Here is a 20267-nt window from a genome sequence, read left to right as displayed (position 1 = left end):
TTGAAATTGATAATTCTCGTGAAGAGGTGAAGGTCCTTAGAAAAAGAAGGAAGGGAGTTAAATATGTTTTGTCAAGATCCTTAGAAGCTTCTTCACCTAGGTTGTCATCTTCTCCTACACTTGAGTGGGTAAAAGTCATCTCTATTAGCTTTATGGTCCCACTTGAGTATGGTTTACTCGAAACGGATGGTCAACTTAGGGAACTTTGTTGGATGAAGCGTAAGAGAAGAATGTCTCATGGTTGGCGTTGTAAATCAAGGCTCATTTTGGTTGATACTTCAAGGATTAGATGCAAAAGTTTGGTTAGTGCTCAATTAGATGGGTCTAGAAGAAGAATTTGGCACTTCATTGAGAATTCATCCTGCTTGGCACCCAAATGGAACAATGATGATCAACTTGAAGATGGGTGTAGAAATAAGATATGGGATCCGGGAATACATAAGGATCAACTTTGGGAGCCCTTAGCTTACGACGAACTCCATCAAGGCTTGGAGTTATTAATTTTGAAGAATGGAGCTTATTGGAGATTCAAGCATTGGTGGATGTTCCAAGATGAATACAAGCACAAGCCACCTTGATGAGGAGCTCCCCATAAGTCCAACTTAAGGACAATAAATAAAAGTGCTAGGTGGGAGACACCCCACCATGGTAAACTCTTTTCATTTTTCTCTTTTGTACATATTGGTAATTAGTTTAATTTCATGTTTTGATTAGTTTGTTGAGTTTAGTTAGTAGTCTAATAGGTTAAATAAGGTTTTCTGATGTTTTGGTAGCTGTTTGGAGGTTTGAAATGCTTGGTTTGGTGCAAGAACTTGGAAAAATTTTGAAAAACAGAGCACCAACCCACGCGTACGTGTGCCCCATGCATACGCGTGACCCCAAGCTTTTCGACCATCCACGCGCACGCATCACCTACATGTACGCGTGGATTCAAAATTTTCACCTTCCAGCCAAAAACCAGAGAGTTGTGCCTACTTCATGCCAAATTTATGCCTGAGGCACAAGCCAACCAACACGTACGCGTCACCTCACGCGTACTTGTCGCCTCTCTAATTTGCCATGCATGTGTACGCATGACCCACGCGTACGCGTCGCTCCCATTTCACCATCACCACGTGCACGCGTCACCTTACGCGCACGCGTGGAATGCCTTGTTTCACACACTTCTTTTCTTCTCTTCTTTCCATTTCTTTACTTCTTCTTTCTTATTCTCTTTTCTTTCCACCCTTCAATCATCATCCAACACTACAAAACACCCTCTATAATCATTTCTTTTAGTTAGTTAGTTGTTTGGTTAGTTTAATTTTTGTTTAATTTTCTATTTTTCATGATAAGTGTTGGATTATTGATTTTGTTTACTATATATTGCTGCTTATTATTAACCGAATGCTATTTTAGCATAATTATTTTTAATATTCATTGTTGGTTCATTATTGAGGTTATAATTTGTTACTTGGTTTTGAGTTCTTCATGCTTCATTTTGTGAATACCAAGTACATGAGAATTGCCTTTAATGAGTCTTCAACCTTTCGAATTGCATGATTTGGCCACCATGTGATTTGAACTCTTTTCTATGATTAGGCAATTCCTTGATGATGGATGATGTGCATTTATCTCAATGCATTGTATTTCTTGATCATATGCATCCATCTATTTTTGGCTTGAATGCTTTCATGCTTCTTTATTGCTTGTTTGGTCGTTTTAACCTACAAGTTTAGAGTATTTCAAGCACACTAGAATGAGTGAAGTGCATGTTTCTTTTGTGACATAGCTTCTTATACTAGTGTGTGTTCTAAATGGCACGCAATTTAGAACCCATCTACCTATTTTCATAAATGTCACACTAATTCACTCACTCCACTCTAGTGGTTTTCCCTCATTCCAACAATGTATGCTTCCTTGCTTTTGAATTTATTTTTCTTACTATCCTGTCTGCTATTTTCAGGATGAATCATTATAAGCAAAAATAGAAGCGGAAGAAAGAATACGCATCACCGATTGATCCACCAGCTGAAGGTGGCAATCCGGAGAGTCGCCGTACCCCCTTGCTCATCTTTAGATGTACCGAAGACGGTGCAAACTTTTAAGTGTGGGGAGGTCGTCCGACCAGTCGGCGTTTTTGGATGACAAATTTTTAATCCCAACACTTTTGCATTTCATTTTTTTAGGTCTTTTAGGATTTTTTTTTCTTGCATTTTCTTATTTTTTTCATATATATGTATAATAAGCTTAGTCAATATAATGAAATTGTCCAAGAAATTTATCTATGTGGCACCTCAATTGATTTGAGTAATTTTTCATTGAACTTGCTGGAATTATATCTTGTGGAACATGTTTTGAGCTAAGAACACAAGCTTGTGAGTTTTGAGCCTAATTGTGTGGTTACATCTTATAACCACTTATTTTCCTTCTTGTGTGTACTATTCTCTTTCTATGATTGTGATCTTTGATTTGTTTGATTCTTTATGTCCATTATTTTGTGTATACATGCATTTATATGATTGAGGCTATTGTTTCAATTAGCTCACTTACCCAAATAGCCTTACTTTTTATCTTCCATTATTAGCCAACTTTGAGCCTACGATTAACCCACTTTGTTCTTAATATCAGCACATTACAAGCCTTAAAGCAAAAAACGAAAAATGTCCTTAATTTGGATTTTTGATTAGCTTAGGCTAGTGAGTGTGTATCATTCAAGTGTGGGAAAACTTGGGACATTGGTTGGGAAAAGATGTGTGTTGTATTTTTATTAAAAATATTGGGAATTGGGTACATACTCATGTGTTAATTAAATGTAAAACCATATGCATTGATACTTTTCTATATACTATATTGCAAAAAGAAAAAAAAAGATATATACAAAATAAATAAAAAAGAGATATGTATATATATCAAAAGAAAAAAAATAGAAAAGGAAAGAAAAAGAAAAGTAATAAAAAGAGGACAAAATGTCCCAAAGTGAAGTCCAATAATAATCAATGCATATGAGTTGTAATCAAAAAGAGAATGCATGAGTATGTGAAAAAGTGAGGATAATGGATAGTTAGGTTTGTTTAGAATTGTATAGGTTGTTACATAGGTTAGGTGGGAAGTTTCGGTTAATCAAAGATTCAAATTCTAGTCCACTTGACCATATGCATCTTTACCTTGACCCTAGCCCCATTACAACCTTATGAAAAGTCCTCATGATATTTGTATGCATACATGAAATAATTGTTGATTGTTAGATAAAAAACAAAACTTGGAAAGCATGATTAGGGGAGAATTGAGTGAATCAACCCTATACACTTGAACGACTAGAGCGGATACACATCCGGTGTTCGATTGCTCAATTACATGTTTTCATCTAGAATCATCACTTTTCTTGCAAGTTTGTATAATCTTTAATAACTCAATTCAATTGTGGTTTGGCTTGGTTGTTAATACCTTTAGCCCTCATGTGCATATATGTATTCTTGGAAATTGATTTATTTTGACCAAGTAGTTGCATTCATTTAGATAGTTGCATATAGATAGGTTGCATCTAGTTAGTTTACATTGAATAAATGATAGTACCCCTTGTCTCTTTCTTGATTAAGCATGAGGACATGAAATAGCATGGTTTTATAATTTTCTCTTAATTTAGGTGAATTTTATCCATTTTTCCCACATTTATTCAATGAAATAGCATGGTTTTATGATTTTCTCTTAATTTGTGCTTAAGTGTGAAAACATGCTTTTTAGTCCTTTAATTTGCTAATTTTAATTCACCTTTGATTCCACTAGATGCCTTGATGTGTTTGTTAAGTAATTTCAGGTTGAAAAGGCTAGGAATGGATCAAAAGAATGAAGAGAAAAGCATGCAAGTGGAGAAATCATGGGGAATCAAGGATTTGGGATGCATTCACCGACGCGCGCGCGTAGCATCGCGCACGCGTGGAATTGAAGTCGCATGGCAACGTGTACACGTGACATGACACGTCCGCGTGGATAGCAAAAAGCCAAGCGATGCGTACGCGTGACCCACACGTACGCGTCGATGTTCGCACGTGACACACTACAAAAAAAAGGGTTTAAAATGGCATTAATATTACGGAAGTTTTAAAGAACCGCCGTAATATCCGGACATTATGGCATTTTTGGTTGCTGCTATAAATACCTGTGTTTGGTGGCGGTTCTGGTGATTATGGTGGTTTTGAACCGCCATTTTCACACGTATATAAAACAAAAAAACTGCAACCCTAGCTCATTAAACAAAACACATCTCATACGGCGCTCTCGATCTCCCTTCTTTCTCTCCTTCGTCTCCTCCGTGTAATTTACTGTTCAACCAGACGATCTCAGATCTTGGATCTTGGATCTTCCTTCCTCACATCTGCCGTCGACACTGCTTGCAAAGCTGGCGAGGTTATTTTTGTAACCTGACCTCCTCTTCTCTCTCTCTCTCTCTCTCTCTCTCTCTCTCTTTCCCCGATCTCAGATCTAGTGCCAATGTCTTTAGTAGCTTTTGCTTTATGTGATTTGCAGTTGAGGTAGTGCCAATGTCTTCTCAGATCTAGTGCCAATGTCTTCTTAGATCTAGTGCCTATTTTGATTCGGAAGAAACTTTTAGGGTTCGGAAGAAACTTTTGAAAGTAACGAAGAGCAATTTGATTGAGAAAGCTGTTGTTCAGGTGAGTGGTTACTGCCTAACTCCATTATGCATGTGCTATTGAGAAAACTGGGATGAAGTTTATTCACTATTTTGCTACATTGATTAGGTCTTCGAAGGTACCTCTGGGATTGGCAATAAGTTACAACTGTGCAATTTACTGGAGAGGTATAACTTGTTTTTATTATTGTTTACTTTAGCTTGATGTTTATGTGAAATTGAGTTTGCAAATTCATTGAGCTTACTATCTTTGACTTTTGCTCTCTGCTATTTACTTCTTAGATGACCCTTTCTTCTGATTGCTCATTTTTGTGAAGAGAATCTGTTGTCCTTTGTATTCCTCCTCTACTGTCTAATTTTCTCTTTAATCCCAAAACAAAAAAAATCATTGAGAAGCCTTGTTGGTTTTTTTGTGTCCAAGTAACTACTTTTACTTTCACACTTGAATCCAATGAGCAAAGTAAGAAAAGGTATGCAGCAACAATCTAACACACAGAAAGACTTCATTTCTGAAATGCAGTCTAATTTTCTTCTTTCATAAGGATAGGTGAATTGAATAGCTATACTTTTGATAAAACTAAATGAATTCAGCTTTCTATTGCAAAATGGCTCACGAACTTTTCTTTGATAAATTGGTAACTATCACTTACTGTGTATGAAATCCATTTTTGCATGTTTCAGGAAGTTTAACTGCATTGGACTTCTTTCTTAGTTTAATATTGTAATATTTGTGTTTGGATTAGCTTTAGTTCTTTCTAAACTATTTATTAAAAATGCATAATAAAGTGTAATTAAGATATGAAAAAGGAGTTTTAATTAGTGATTTTAATTTTCTCCTGCTCAATTTAACAAGTGATTGAGTTCACTAAGAAATTAGTTGCAGTATTTAAGTCTTTGGCAAACTTTCTGTTTATTATATGTATTGCATGCATTGACCAAATGGAAAGAAAAATTAAGAATAAGAGTTTAAGCTTAACTTGGAGTTGTTTTTCATAAAAATCAACAATAAATGACATAAAAACTTGCTTATGCTAGGCCTCAGTTTCTTCCACTCCACTGTTTATTTAATAGTAAAAGAAAATGTTACAATAGTGTAGTACCCAGAGACACAAAAAATATAAGTTGCTGCATTGACAACTTTCTTTCATTTTGAAGCCTTTGGCAAACTTGCTATTTTTTATATCTATTGCACGCACACATCAACCAAATCAAAATAAAAATTAAGAGCACAGGCTTAGCTAAGGTTGTTCTTACTTCATAAAGTACAACAACAGATGAGGTAAAAAAAGTATAGTGTTGTGAGGAGCATAAATCTTACAAAAGTAAAATCACCTATGGATTCTTGACTTCAGACAGGTGGTGAGGTTAGATTCTAAATACCAATTACCTTTATTTTTTCCCCTTCTCTGGAAAATGTGGTTTTGTTGTGGTGCATGATATTTTAATAAGATATTCTGCATGGAATCTACTTTGTTTTTCATTTTTCTTGTTTAGATAACATAGCTGGACTTAAAAACCAAAATCTTTCCTCTTTCACACTTTCCTTTTTATTTTCATTTCATATATTATGGCATAGATATTCATGGTGAGAAAATCTGTTTGCATCTGTATTCTCTGATTTTGAGATTTTAGATAAAAAGAAAATAAAACAAGTTTGGCTCTAAAATAGAGATATTTTGCATTATTAAATTATTTGATTCTTTATATAACTTTATTTCTCCTAATGTATATGTACTGTGTAAATTATATATATGTTTTTTGTCATGAGACAATTAACAAGGAGGACCTTTTATTTGTTGTGGTGGCTTAATAACCTTCACAGATTAAAATAAATAGTTAAGCATGTTCTGAAAATACACTAAATTATGCTGTAAATGAATATAAGAAATTTGTGTTTAGTACTGTGCTATACTACGTTGTTAACTGATCTTATTTTAACTGTTAATGCACTCCAGCTCAAGATGAAAAATGGAGATGAGATCTTAGCTGTTAAACATGTGGATGGAGGTGGTGTTGCAGCACTTAGCTTTTAGCACTTAGCTTTGCAAGTCAATTGTTGAATGCTTAAGTTAATTACTCAATGTGCTTATATTGTTCTGGCATTCATGAGTTAGGATTCTGAAATTGTGTATGCTTATTATTATTTGCTATTTTATTCTTCATACCTCAAAATCTCTCTTCGTTTTCCATTCCTTTCTTCTCCATTCAGCTGACAGTATTTTATTTTATTTTTTACAAAAGTACCAATATTTTCACTTATTGGATAATTTAAAATCTTTGTATGTTTAATTAATTACTGTAATAATTCTCACCCACACTACTAATCTATTTTCACGTGAAACAGGTTTTAGATTTTCTTCAATTCTTGCTGCTAGCTACTTTACTTTGAAAGCTTCAAGTTTTAATATTTGCTGGAAAAGAAAAAAGAAGAAAAATTATCATTTGAAAGAGGTAATTATAATTTTCTTATATTTTCTTTTAGAATAATATTTAAGTAAGTTTTTAATATCGTTTTTAACCATGCTATATATGGATCTAATATATGATAACCAATACCATCTTCATATACTTTCATTCCATTCTCTCATCTCTTCATCCTTCACTTTCTCCATCTCTCTCTCTCTCTCTCAATTCCTCGTGTTCAGGTCTGTGTTCTTCATTCTCAATCTCCTTTTGTCTTTGCTTTCATGTTTGCTACTATTTCTTGAGTCATTCAAGGGGTGATTTGGTGCAAAGATTTTATTTTTCTTACTTTTGGTATTAATTTGCATATATACAACTACTTGAGAAGGAAAAATTCACAAAGCCACTGTTACAGTCACAAAATTATCATTTGAAAGAGGTAATTATAATTTTTTTATAATTTCTTTTAGAATACTATTTAAGTATTTGTTTGATATCTAATTTGCAAATACAAGAATTTCTTTTTATAGTAGTGCCTGGTGATATATACTAGTTAGTTGCCTAGTTAATATGAGAGAGAGAGAGAGATTTTTAATGAATAGATTTTTTAATATTCCTATTTGTAGTCCCTCTTAGTCATGTCAATCGATAAGTCATGGATTGAAAATCACGAAACACGCACGAGTATAAAAATGGTCTAAACAAGTTTTTGGATTTCGCTTGAGCATCGATATCTCGGGGGTTGTCAGATTAAATGCCCTTGTCCGGTGTGTGGTTTTGGCAAGTGGCAAACAAGAGAAAAAGTTTTTGAACATTTAATAGTCAAGCCATTTCCAGAAAACTACGAAGTTTGGTATTGGCATGGTGAAGAAGTAGTTGGAGTTGGGTCACAAGCTCATCAAACTAGTCAAATTGTACAAGATGATTCAACATCTCAACATCCAATGGTAATAATGCTTAATGACGCGTTTGGAGTTGCTGGACCTGACTTGAATGAAGATGGAGATGGAGATGAAGACAACATAGAAGATGCAGAAAACGAAGAGCACAATGGAGAAAATGTAAAATTTTACAAGTTGTTGGAAGATGGTAATGAGCAATTGTATGAAGGGTGCACAAAGTTTTCAAAATTGTCTTTCTTAATTAGTCTGTATCACATAAAGTGCTTGTACAGAATAAGCGACAAAGCCATGACCGAAATCCTCAAGTTAATAAAAGATGCTTTTGGAAATGCGAAGATTTCAAATACATTCTATGAGACCAAGAAAACCATAAACAAACTAGGGCTTAATTATACCAAGATACCTGCTTGCCCTAATGACTACATGTTATATTGGGGGGAGGATGAAGATTTGCAAGAATGCAAAAGATGCAAGACATCTAAATGGAGCGATTCTAAAAAGCAAAAACCGGCAAAGATCTTACGATACTTTCCACTAAAACCGAGACTTCAATGATTATTCATGTGTTCTAAGACTGCACAATCAATGCGATGGCATGCTTCGGCAGAAAAGAAAGATTCTAAGATGAGGCATTCGTAGGATTCTGAAGCTTGGAAGACATTCGATTTACTTCATGATAAGTTTGCCGAAGATCCTCGAAATGTACGTCTTGGTCTTGCAGCTGATGGATTCAACCCTTTTGGAGCTTTGCATACAAACTATAGCATTTGGCCAGTGGTGCTTATTCCATACAACCGACCTCTGTGGGAGTGCATGAAGCCAACATCACTTATCTTGTCAATGATTATTCCTGGAGAGAAAATGCCGGAGAACAACATAGACATATACTTACAACCTCTTATCAAAGAGTTAAAAGAGTTGTGGCATGATGTGTTCAAACATTAGATAGGTTCAAGAATGAAATGTTTACATTGCGAGCAACATTAATGTGGACAATTAGTGATTTTCCAGGCGTTGGTAACTTATCTGGGTGGAACGTACACAGTAAATATGCTTGTCCCACATGTAACTTCAACACTGATTCATATAGATTAAAGCATGGTGAAAAATAGTATTTTTTGGGACATCGCCGTTTCTTAGAAAGGGGTCATAAGCTTAGGCTAAGTTGTGCAAAATTTAATGGAAAAGTTGAGTTGAGGGATTCTCCAGCAGCACTAACAGGGTTAGAAATATTGGAACAACTTGAAGGGATCAATGTTTCATTCGGAAAGGAACTACAGGCAAGTAAAGGTAAAAGGACTCGACAAAAAGTTGTTGAAGAAGAAGATGAATCGGGGATGTGGAGGAAGAAAAGCATATTTTTTTATCTTCCTTATTGGGAGTCTAACTTATTGCGCCACAATCTAGATGTTATGCATATTGAAAAGAATTTTTGCGACAATGTGTTATACACTTTGCTCAATGAGACTGGAAGGTCAAAGAATAATCTCAAAGCTCGTAAGGATCTTAAAGAAATGGGTATAAGAAAATATTTATGGCCAGATGAAAATGGGAGATATCATCCATCTTTGTTCACAATGTCAAATTCTATGAAAGATATATTCTTGCGTACTATAAAGAATATTAGAGTACTAGATGGTCTCTCGAGTAATATATCACGGTATGTTGACCTGAAACAAAGAAAGCTCTCTCGATTGAAGAGCCATGATTGCCACGTCTTTATGTAGCAACTATTACCCATTACCATACGTAATGTGCTACCAGATAAAGTTACTGTAGTGCTAATAGAATTGTCTTCATTCTTTCAACAGCTGTGCTCTAAAAGCTTCAGTCTTACTGAACTTGAGAAGCTCCAACCTCAAATAATTCTTACCCTTTGTTATTTAGAAATGTTGTTCCCTCCTTCTTTCTTTACAATCATGGTTCATTTAACCTGTCATCTAGTTGATGAAGCAAAACTTGGAGGACCAGTACACTATAGGTGGATGTATCCTATTGAGAGGTAAATATCTCTTTTCAATCGTTGTTCATTTAACCTGTCACTTAGTTATATCTTGCTTACTAAAGCCAATTATACAAACTAGGTATTTAGGACATTTAAAGTCCTATGTACGAAACAAAGCTAAATCAGAAGGTTCTATAATTGAGGGATATGTGGCTGAAGAAGCTCTTACATTTTGCTCTCGATACTTAGAAGGGATTGAGACAAGATTTAATAGGCCACCACGTGTTGATGATCGTCCGGATGGTAATTATAATACACATGTTGATTCACTTTTTCCACAAATGAGTAACTCTAAGGGAGCTTTCACAGTATTTGAGTTGTCACCTATGGAAAAAAAACAAGCACATCACTATGTGGTTCTAAATTGTCTATATGTGAAACCGTTCATTGAGTAAGTACATAAGGATTTGCGTACATGTTTTTTATTTACTTGAAAATAGTTGTTTGGTTAGAGTTAAACTTTCATATCTGACAGTGACTTCGAAGATTTTGTATGAAGATGATCTAAGGGTAGAAGGCCTTCAAATGTAGAGATAGAAAAAAGAGTCAATAAAGATTTTGTTACTTGGTTTCCTACGCAGGTAAATAGAAAAGTGATAATTTTTTGCTAATATTGAGCAGTATTTGTGGATATAATAGCTAATATGTTGTTCTATCATAATAGCTTATGAACCCAGACATTATGAATACTGTGCATGAGGATTTGAGATACTTAGCAAGGGGTCCATCACGATATGCCAAGAGGTTTTCTACATTTAGTATCAATGGGTTCTCCTTTCGAACTACCAATCGAGATAATGGGTTAAAGACCCAGAATAGTGGAGTTTTCTTAATGTCTTCAACTCCTTGTGTTGCTAGCGCTAGTGACGCTAATGTTAAGAATGCTGATTTGTCATATTATGGCAAATTAGAAGATATTATAGAACTAAAATACAATGGCCGATTTTGGGTTACTTTATTCAAATGTAAATGGGCTGACACCACTAGAGAATGGGGCTGTAGAAAGGATAGTTGAGGTTTTACTTCTGTTAATTTTTTACGAGTAATACACAGTGGTGACCGAGAGGAGGATGATCCATATATTGAAGCCTCAGAAGCTCGAATGGTGTATTTTGTCAATGATGAAGTGAATAAAGATTGGAGTGTTGTCGTGCATTTGAAGCCAAGAGACTCATATGATATGGGGGAAATGAAGATGATGAAGCATGCGAGAATAAGCCATGGTTAGAGCAAAACTTGGATTCTTTATTTGAAAATGGTGATAATTTATCATTGTTAAGAGATGAGGTAGATGATGAACTACTAGATGATGACATTGGAGAAGACGAACACATGTCAGAATAGTTAGTAGGTTAAATTAATTTATGGTATGAAATTTATATTTAAGTTTTCATTTAGTTATAATTCACATTTTATATATACTTATTAATTGTTTTATTTCCAACTATTATTTTGGTGTTCCTGTGAGATCAACTAATGTTAGTAGGACTAATATAGTAGCGCATATTAACAAAATTAAATTATTTGCTTGAAACGGCTTTTAATCTATATGCACGACTTAATAAAATTAAATTATTTGCTTGAAAATTAAATTATTTCACCAACTTAGCTACAGGGTCTATTCTTTTAATCTTGATGCACATTTTATTCTATATTTATTAATTATTGATTTGATCTATTATGTAGATATGCCAAAGCAAAAGAGGTATAAGAATCTACTTAAAGCAGCAGCAGCTGCAAATTCTTCACAAGACAAGTTGGCAGCTTCAAATGCATCATAAGTCAAGTCCGCAGCTGCTACAAATTCCTCCTAAGACACATTGGCAGCTACAAATTTCTCCCGAGACAAGTTGACAGCAGCTGCAAACTCCTCCCGAAACAAGTCGGCAGCAGCTGCAAATTCCTCCCGAGACAAGTTGGCAGCTTCAAATTCCTCCCGGGACAAGTCGGCAGCTGTAAGTTCCTCCCGAGACAAGTTGGCAGCAGCTGCAAGTTCATCCCGAGACAAGTCGGCAGCTTCAAATTCTTTTGAGCCATCATCAGTTGCTCCAACTATATCTGAGCATCCATCCGAACCTAAACGTAAACATTATTGGACTATTGATGCCATACGTATGTATAGATGTTCTATTAGTATCTATAGATGTTCTATTGGACGTGAATCTAAACATTATTGGACTGTTTGTGTGCGAAATCGTGATCTTTACTTCCTTGGTAACGGCGCTAAAAACTTCATACGCACGTTCATATTCTTAATTTTGTTTCACAACTTCGTACAAATAACCAGCAAGTGCACTGGGTTGTCCAAGTAATAAACCTTACGTGAGTAAGGGTCGATCCCACGGAGATTGTCGGTATGAAGCAAGCTATGGTCACCTTGTAAATCTCAGTCAGGCGGATTCAACTGATTTTATGAATTGATAAGTAAAAGATAAATAAAATATAAAATAGGATAGTGGTACTTATGTAATTCATTGGTGAGAATTTCAGATAAGCGTATAGAGATGCTTTCGTTCCTATGAACCTCTGCTTTCCTGCTGTCTTCATCCAATCAATCCTACTCCTTTCCATGGCAAGCTTTGTGTAGGGCATCACCGTTGTCAATGGCTACTTCCCATCCTCTTTGTGAAAATGGTCCGATGCACTGTCACTGCATGGCTAATCATCTGGAGGTTCTCGATCATACTGGAATAGGATTCACCCTCCTTTTGCGTCTGTCACTACGCCCAGTACTCGCGAGTTTGAAATTCGTCACAGCCATCCCTTCCCGGATCCTACTCGGAATACCACAGACAAGGTTTAGACTTTCTGGATCTCAGGAATGGCCATCCATGGGTTCTAACTTATACCACGAAGATTCTAATATCTCAGACTTGGTCCTCTGTATTAGATATCCAAGAGATACTCATTCTAGCTTGTTTGCATGTAGAACGGAAGTGTTTGTCAGGCACGCGTCCATAGGTGAGAATGATGATGAGCGTCACATAATCATCACATTCATCATGTTCTTGGGTGCGAATGGATATCTTAGAATAGGAATAAGCTTGAATTGAATAGAAAAACAGTAGTACTTTATATTAATTCATGAGGAACAGCAGAGCTCCACACCTTAATCTATGGAGTGTAGAAACTCTACCGTTTGAAAATACATAAGTGATAATGGTCCAGGCATGGCCGAATGGCCAGCCCCCATGAAAGTCTAAGATAGCATAAAACTAATCAAAGATGAAAATACAATAGTAAAAAGTCCTATTTATACTAGACTAGCTACTAGGGTTTACAGAAGTAAGTAATTGATGCAGAAATCTACTTCCGGGGCCCACTTGGTGTGTGCTTGGGCTGAGCTTGAAGTTTACATGTGCAGAGGCTTCTTTTGGAGTTGAACGCCAAGTTGTAACATGTTTTTGGCGTTCAACTCTAGTTCGTGACGTGTTTCTGGCATTTCACTACAAAAAAAGAGGCATAAAATGGCAGCAACATAATGGGGGTTCTATAAAACCGCCATTATATTCATATATTTGAGGCGGTTTGTGCGGCTGCCATAATTTGCTTGTAGAAAGCAGCATTTTTTTTGTGCTTTTGGCAGTTTTAAACGCCATTACCTGCTCCTGCTCCTGCTTCACTGGTAAAAAAGTTTTTCTATTTCATTAATAAACGTTGTGCTATTTAATCAAACCTCCATCGCAATGTGAGAAACCAAGAAGAAACTCCATGGCAACATGAGATCTGCAATCTCATCCACGAGGCTCTCCTCTGGCGGCAAGCTCCTCCATCAACGCTTTTCTTCCAGCTGCGATCTCCTCCATCAACGTTTCACTTCAATTGATGGATCTGCTGTGTGATTTTTCCTGCTCCACCGTGTTGACCTCTGTGAAGCTTCTCCTTCTCCATCTTCGTTGAAATAGGTTTATATACAAATTCACATTCTCTTCTTTTAATTACTCATATTTTGTTTTGCAAATTGTTACTACTTCTATTTCTGTAATTTTAGGTTTTGATTTTCTTCCTTGTTAGCAGAGATTGGGGCTAAGATCTTCATGTAATTTCTTCGATTTTTTCTTACATGCATGTATACAAATTTGCATTCTCTTTGCGGTTTTGATTTGTAAATATGCTCTCGGTTGGTGCTTTACTGATTTGCATAGCACGTGTTTGATGAATTGCTTGAATACTTATTTTTTTGTCTATGCATTTATTCAATCATTGTTGTATGTCGCATATCTCTTTTGCAGATATATCAACAAATTCTTTTATTAGCTTGAAACATGTTTTTGTGCTTTGTTAAGTTATTTGCTTTAGAGAACAATGAAATTGTTAACAATGAGGTTGTTTTATGTGCAGGTGATGAAGATAAATTGATTTGGAACTATTTAGAAGATGGAAGCTACTTAAATAAGAACCAGTTGAAGATAGACATCATCTTTTCATTCATCTGGTGAGTATTAACATGCTGAACTTAAATAGTACTTGTGACCTTGAAATAATTAGTTTAAATTTAGTATTAGCATGCAGTTTTCTTATCATCAGAGGTTGCTGCAGTAGCTGCAAGAGCTTTAACGCCAAAGCAACATGGTCCTGGTGGTTTACCACTTTCACTCACGAAGTAACTCACACAAGACTTTAGGTTCTTAATCACATCACTGCATGATGAAATTGTAGCCTCAGAACTAGTTACTGAGGTCACTAAAATCATAAGAACACATGCATAGCAGCAACTGAACCGTGGGGATAATGAGATAGTTTTTTATTTCTGCTATTATTTTCTTAGTTGTTATTTCTTCAAGAATTGTATATGATTTTACGGTTCATATAAGTTTAATTAGTTTGCGATGATGACTTAATGATTAGATTAAAAGTTATATAGATTCATAATAAAATAGAATTGTTTAATTACAACATAAGTTTGGGCTTTGATTTACATTTATGTTTGATTGTAGTTGGATACATACTTTAGTTCTTTCAAATCCTTGATCTCTTGCTCAACTTTGTTCTTCTTTCATTTTATTTATTTATTTTTTTGGTTTCCATTATGCAGAGCATAATATAATCGAAGCCAACGAAGCATTGAATTCTAAGGTTAGCAACTTCATTGTAAATCTGAGTTCCCTTTGATTTATTTGACAGATTTTGGTAATTTTTCTTTTGGTGCTGTGATGGGTGATTTAGAAGATTTGAAGTTTGATTATCACTATAAAAAAGTGTTTGATGATAGCATTACCGAGTGGTAAAATGAAGAGATATTTTAGTGTATGGTTTGTTTAGAAGACATTGAACTTGTCACGGCATTAAGAAGGAATTGGCTTTTAATGTTGTTATTGTTTAATAATTTTCTTCTACTCCTTTGTTCCCTGATTATTGAGTGTTAGTTAATGCTAGTAATATATACCCTTTGATAAAACTGTTGAGTGATTATATTGATTTTAATGAATCTGTTGGTGATCATTTTTCATGTAAAACAGGATTTAGATCTTCTTCAACTCTTGTTGCTAGCTACTTTACTTTAAAAGTTTCAATTTTTAATATTTGCTGGGAAAGAAAAAAGAAAGAAAATTATCAGGTAAGCTTAGTATTATATTTATTGGGCCTCTATTTGAAATATAATTTATATATTTTTCCTTGTTGCAATATTTCCTCTTATTCTTTTGTACCTTACGGCTCAATTCTACTACTACTGCTTTCTGCACTGTCAAAAACCCAAAAAGATGATTTCTATGTATTGTGACACCAAGTCAAAGCTGTGCTGTTCGTATATATAATCCTATATACATATTCATGCTTCTATGCTATGTATTAATGTTCCTATATATAATTCTATATATATGTGTGTGTGTGTGTGTGTGTGTGTGTGTGATGCACATAAATAAATTACAATTAGCTATGTATTAATTTTCTTTGCTTCTATGCTATATTTTTTGGCATCTGACTAAGATTGTTAGTATGTCTATGTCATCATGCATTCATGCTCATTATATCCAAATAATAATCATCCATCAATATACATAGTATTGTTTATATATGTTATTGGCCAGCATCCATTTGGAATAGAGTCATTTATTTTATGCGAAATGCCATTATTAGTATCTAAAATAACCTTATGTTGTTCAGTGTTCAGTAATGAAAAAATTTTGGCTCCCATTCTTTTTCTTGTACACAGATTTTTTAACCCAATTTCTCAAAGCAATTTTTTTAACTAGTATCTTAAATCACAGGCTACTTTTATATTTATATGTATCTATATCTTGATCTATACATTTTGCTACTTTTCAGTATAAAGAGATCAACAATGAATGAAGTGATAGCTCAACTTCAACATGCCCTGGCACTGCAAGAGGAGGCAGATTCCAACACAAGTGGTGATTATAACTTGTTATCTGTGACCTTTGATCCTTCGGTTGGAGGAAGCATATATTATTAAGAACATTGCAAGTGTGAAAAGGGATTGAGAATTGAAAAAGGTAAATATTATATGAATAGCCTGTAATAATGTGAACTGTTTATATTGTTATATACTTTTTGGTAATTTTTTAATTAGATCTTTATGTATAACTAGATGGTAAAAGATAATAATAATGTTCTAGGTACCATTGTAATGATCAATGATTTGATAATACTTTATGTAAAAGATGAATAATAGAACACAGAGCAAGGTGGTTTTTGGAATCAACAAATTTTCCATCTGTAGCATATGTTTTGTTGCTTGTGATCTGTATGATTATCATTGTGATCTTCTACTTATACAGAAGCGAAGAGACAGGATCAATGAGAAGATGCGTGCATTGCAAGATCTCATACCAAACTGCAATAAGGTTTACTCTTTCATTTTCACTTTTGTTATGCGGACCAGAGAATTTTCATAAGCATAATAGAATATTTATTATCACTAAATTTTAACTTGAAGCAAAAATATTATAGAATGACAGCAATAGATGTCAATATTTATGCTTCACGTTTGTTTGGAAGGTTCAGTTCTCAAATTGAATATCAAGCATGCCCTCTCACTAAAATTCATAAAAAAAAAAAAAGCTAAAGTTCAATACCTTAAACATAAACTAATTGCAGTGATCAATGGCTTTTCTACTGCTAATTTTTTCTACTGATAAATAACACGCTGATTGAAAATTATTGAATAGGGTTTGATGTGGGAGAACTCTCAGAAGAGAGTCTGGATGATTGGGAAGGTTTAGATGCATCAGCAGCACACATAGCTAACTTGCTGTCAACAGAACCAGCTGATGGTAACAAATTTTTCAGGCCTAAATATGTTATATTTCATACCTGAATCAATCATAAGCTAGATTATCAGGATCTATTAGTAATATGGTTATTGTGCAGTTATAAGAAATTTTCATATTAGAATTGCTAATTTAAGATAGTAGATTTCAGACTAAAGTGTAATAAATTTCTTGATTAAATTTATTTGTGTTGTCCAAGTTAATGGTTTAACTAGTTTACTATTAATTGTTAACTCTTTGATTCTTTTTTTTTCTTTTCTTGATTTTGGTTTGGGTTCCATCGAATTTTGTATAGTTTTTTTTTCCTTCTTCACTCGTTGCCATTTAATAAAAATCATCATATAAACTATTAACTTTAATGATAATCTAATATTTCTTCAACCTTTAGCCACCACTAATATATTTTGTGCATATAACTGACAACAAGATCTCTTTGATAAATTTGTATATTGTTCACATTACATTTTTTTTGTGCAAACATGGCTTTTGGTTTCAGCGCAAGCATCCCCTGTAGTTTAACTTCCATCATTTTCATTTCTTCCCTTTTTCTGGACAGTTGAAATAGGATTAAGACATTATGCCTTTAACATGTGCAGGAAAAATTGTTCGCTCTCCTCATGGTGTCATGCATGGGAAAAGCTCTTTGGTGTATTATGATGAGAAAGGAGAAGATGGATTATTTGCCGGATTATCAAAGTAGGGATTCATTGATATTATTTATAAAATTCGATTTTTGTATTCTGATTTGTTTGATTTTTTCTATTTTCTATTTTTGAGTTGTGTCATTAGTTGGCCTTACCGCGCCGTTATTTTCAGTCCTTTCTTAGCTGGTAGATATCACAGCCTTTTAATCGAAAAGGAGAGTTTTCCTCATAAAGAACTTGAGGTGACAGCCTGGACTGAGGATGGTCTTATAATGGCAGCTCGTCATAAGAAGTATAAGCATCTACAGGTAACACCCTATTCCTTATATGGGGATTTCTTTTGATCAGATCAAGAAAAGATTCATCGCCATTCTCTTAAATTCAGGAAAATAGTGTAATCTGGTTTTTAATTTTGATATGGAGTTTAGCTGACAGCTTTTGAAATATTTTGAAATTTCGTGGACCTGAATTTAGAGTTTGTAGAGATCTTTGTAATCATCACTTTTGTTTAATATGTGCTTTGTTACTATTTTAATGTCCGAGAAGTCAATTTGGGTATAATACACTACAAAGGTACATAGCACGAGTTAATAAATCAGTACGTCTGTGTAGACGTTAAACTGTGCTGCATATTAAAATATAAACTCAATTGAGAATTTGATGTTTGAAAAGGTGAATGTACAAATCAAGAATTTACTCTCTGGCATTGAAGGGGTTATTTTGGTTGTTCATGCTTTTATTAACCGGCAATTCTATGCTAAAGTTTAAGTTCTTCAAAATTTCAGGGTGTGCAATTTCATCCAGAGAGCATTATAACAACCGAAGGAAAGGAAATTGTTCAAAACTTTATCAAACTCATTGAGAGAAAGGAGGCTGGTGGTTCATGAAAATGTTTAGTGCTGAATCTTAATGCATTGCAACATTTGTGGTGTGATGACCACATACATGAAAGGGAAAACAGTTTAAGAAATTTATTGGCAAAACTATAAGATAGGATTTTATTAATTAAATAGCAATTAGCAAATATCAGGTTGGAATGAAATTGATTCACTATACTATAAGCGATAAATGTGATTGTTGTAGACCTACAAATTGATTCAATAATAAAAAATTATATATTATATTAAATATTTTATTTATGAGTTATATAATATTTCATTTATGGATTATGATTTTTTGCTATTGTGAAATTTTAATCACAAAATTATTCATTTAACGCGATAAAAATAGCAGTAAAAATTATTTTTTTAAACGATAAAAAATGTTACTGTCATGGTAAAATGGCAGTTCAAAAATACCATTTTAACCAACCAAAACACTACTGTCATGATAAAAATGGCGGTTCAAAAATGCCGTTTTAACCAACCAAAACGCCACTCTGTCAGGGTAATAATGGCGGTTCAAACCGCCGTTTTAACCTATCCAAAAACCGCTATTTTAACCCTGGAAATAGCGGCGGTTAGAACTGCCGTTTTAACCAACCAAAATGCCACTCTGTCAGGGTAATAATGACGGTACAAACCACCATTTTAACCTATCCAAGAATCACCATTTTAACCTTGGAAATAACGGCGGTTTTGAACCGCCGTTTTAACCTATTCAAAAACCGCCGTTTTAACTCAGGGAATTGTGACGGTTTTCATAAAACCATCGTAATAACCAGAATGGCGCCCAGAATTACGTCGCTTTATGAAACCGCCATTATTGGTAATAATGGCGGTTCAAACTGCCGTAAATACCCAAAAAAACCGCCGTTTTTACCAGAATTTTTTGTAGTGTTTGACTCCAGAATGTAGCATAGAACTGGCGTTCAACACCAGTTTGCGTCGTATAAACTCGAGCAAAGTATGAACTATTATATATTGCTGGAAAGCCCTAGATGTCTACTTTCCAACGCCATTGAGAGCGTGCCATTTGGAGTTCTGTAGCTCCAGAAAATCCACTTTGAGTGCAGGGAGGTCAGAATCCAACAGCATCTGCAGTCCTTCTTCAACCTCTGAATATGATTTTTGCGCAAGTCCCTCGATTTCAGCCAGAAAATACCTGAAATAACAGAAAAACACACAAACTCATAGTAAAGTCTAGAAATGTAAATTTAGCATAAAAACTAATAAAAACATCCCTAAAAGTAACTAGATCCTACTAAAAATATACTAAAAACAATGCCAAAAAGCGGATAAATTATCCGCTCATCACAACACCAAACTTAAATTGTTGCTTGTCCCCAAGCAACTGAAAATCAAATAGGATAAAAAGAAGAGAATATACTATAAATTTCAAACTATCAATGAAACTTAGCTCCAATCAGATGAGCGGGACTTGTAGCTTTTTTCCTCTTGAATAGTTTTGGCATCTCACTTTATCCATTAAAGTTCAGAATGATTGGCATCTATAGGAACTCAGAGTTCAGATAGTGTTATTGATTCTCCTAGTTCAGTATGTTAATTCTTA

General features: G+C 34.4%; 2 long non-coding RNA genes across 11 annotated transcripts; both read left to right on the top strand.

Annotated features, from left to right (window-relative positions):
- Positions 3692-18924, top strand: LOC107611080. Of its 10 annotated transcripts, XR_002352476.1 has the most exons (11): positions 13480-13845; positions 14282-14375; positions 14468-14543; positions 14976-15016; positions 15400-15497; positions 16208-16395; positions 16681-16746; positions 17071-17175; positions 17769-17868; positions 17989-18124; positions 18602-18924. It is a non-coding gene; the product is annotated as an uncharacterized LOC107611080 (long non-coding RNA). The 10 variants fall into 10 exon arrangements; XR_002352478.1 differs by lacking the exon at positions 13480-13845 and having other exon boundaries at positions 13852-14375; positions 14480-14543; XR_002352470.1 differs by lacking the exon at positions 13480-13845 and having other exon boundaries at positions 13852-14375.
- Positions 10424-11648, top strand: LOC110265915. The gene is made up of 3 exons (XR_002352480.1): positions 10424-10521; positions 10605-11287; positions 11627-11648. It is a non-coding gene; the product is annotated as an uncharacterized LOC110265915 (long non-coding RNA).

This window comes from Arachis ipaensis, chromosome B08, assembly GCF_000816755.2.
Source record: "Arachis ipaensis cultivar K30076 chromosome B08, Araip1.1, whole genome shotgun sequence".
Taxonomy (NCBI): Eukaryota; Viridiplantae; Streptophyta; class Magnoliopsida; order Fabales; family Fabaceae; genus Arachis; species Arachis ipaensis.
The sequence above is the reverse complement of the archived record's forward strand: the minus strand, read 5'-3'. Positions and strand labels throughout refer to the sequence as shown.